The 1,753-nt window shown below is 41.8% G+C and overlaps 1 pseudogene; it reads left to right on the top strand.

Annotated features, from left to right (window-relative positions):
* The first annotated feature begins 244 nt into the window (after positions 1-244).
* LOC121160998 lies at positions 245-1,246 on the top strand (annotated as a pseudogene).
* Positions 1,247-1,753: the final 507 nt, after the last annotated feature.

The following is a 1,753-nucleotide window of genomic DNA, read 5'->3' as shown; positions in this document are numbered from 1 at the left end:
TTTCCTCTATGTTCCAATATACTCCAGAGAAATTTTGTCAATTTAGTTTCCCTAAAATTATTCCAATTTTTTGTTATGGAGCCTAGCACTTGGAATAAAAGCCAGTATAAGTGAAAATTTCTCTTAGTCAAGGACAGGGCTTAGTAACTCTCACTGAAATGTGTTAGGAAGGCTGGAGTTGCTGCTGCCAAGTCCAGATCCCATCTCTGCGTGTCACCCACGCCTGCCAACAGGTATCCGGATTCCTTTTGGTTTCAATTCTAAAATGGCAGCTCTCAAGGATTAGCTGATTTACAACCTTCTGAAAGAATAACAGGTCCCCCAAAATATGATCAAAGTTGTGGGGGTCGGTGCTGTTGGCATGGCCTATGTAATCAGTGTCTTAGTGAAGGACTTGGCTGATGAGCTTGCTCTTGTTGATGTCATGGAAGACAAGCTGAAGGGAGAGACAATGGATCACCAAATTGGCAGCCTCTTCCTTAGAACCCCCAAGATCATCTCTGACAAAGACTGCAGTGTATGACTGCCACTCCAACCTGGTGATTATCACAGCTGGGACACAGCAGCAGAAAGGAAAAGACGTCTGAATTTGATTCAATGGGATATGAACATCTTCAAGTTCATCATTCCCAATGTTGTCAAATATACCCCCAATTGCAAGTTGCTTGTTTTTTTTTTTCCCAACCCATTGGATATCTTGACCTTTGTGGCTTGTAAGATAAGTGGTGTTCCCCAAACCCATGTGACTGGAAGTGGTTGCAATCTGGATTCATTCCAATTCTGATACTTAATGGAGGAAAGGCTGATAGTTTAACCGTTAAGCTGGGGGCATGGAGATTCAAATGTGTCTATATGGAGCAGGGTGAATGTTGCTGGGGTCTCCCTGAAGACTCTGAACCCAGAATTAAGCACTGTTGCAGACAAGGAGCAGTAGAGGCAGGTTCACAGATAGGTAGTTGACAGTGTTTATGAGGTGATTAAACTGAAAGGTTATAAATCCTAGGCCATCAGACTGTGGCAGACCTGGCAGAAAGTTTAATGAAGAATCTCATGTGGGTGTATCCAATTTCTACTGTGATTAAGGATATCTATGACATCAAGGATGATGTCTTCATGAGTGTTCCTTGCATCTTGGGACAAAACAGCATCTCTGATGTTGTGAAGGTGGCTCTGACTGGATGAAGAGGCACATTTGAAGAAAAGTCCAGATACACTCTGGGGAATTCAGAAAGAGCTGCAGTTCTAGTCTTCCAATGTGCCACCACGTCACTGTCTAGGCTACAACAGTGTTTTAGCTGGAAGTTGTGCATTTTGTCATTTTAATCTGATTAGTGATTAAAGCAGTGCCATACTAATGGCCTGGAGAGAGGGAAAAGCTATCAGTGTCCCCTACCTAGAGACAGAACAGTCTATAAAATTCTACAGCTACATCCAGATGTTGGATACTTCATTTTGTGTTGCCCTAGACTGGTCAGCATTTGAGTTTACCACCTCTGAGGTGCCACTGCCTGTGTTGCACAAGATCCAGTTGCCCTTCTGATTATGTATGTTTTACTATGTGTTTTGTAACTTCTGATTCCTTTACCAGATGTGCTTAGTCCAACTTTTTTTCCCAGCCAATAACATCCTGGAATCCAATATTGTACAAACTCAATATCACATGACTCGTGCATAACTGTTCTAAAGGATCTTATTTTGTGTATTATATGCATGAGTAGTATGAACTCTCAAATAATGTAAAAAGAAAGATCTT

The sequence above is a fragment of the Ochotona curzoniae genome, unplaced genomic scaffold (assembly GCF_017591425.1).
Source record: "Ochotona curzoniae isolate NIBS_2020 unplaced genomic scaffold, NIBS_Ocur_1.0 contig_4612, whole genome shotgun sequence".
In the NCBI taxonomy this organism is placed as follows: domain Eukaryota; kingdom Metazoa; phylum Chordata; class Mammalia; order Lagomorpha; family Ochotonidae; genus Ochotona; species Ochotona curzoniae.
The sequence above is the reverse complement of the archived record's forward strand: the minus strand, read 5'-3'. Positions and strand labels throughout refer to the sequence as shown.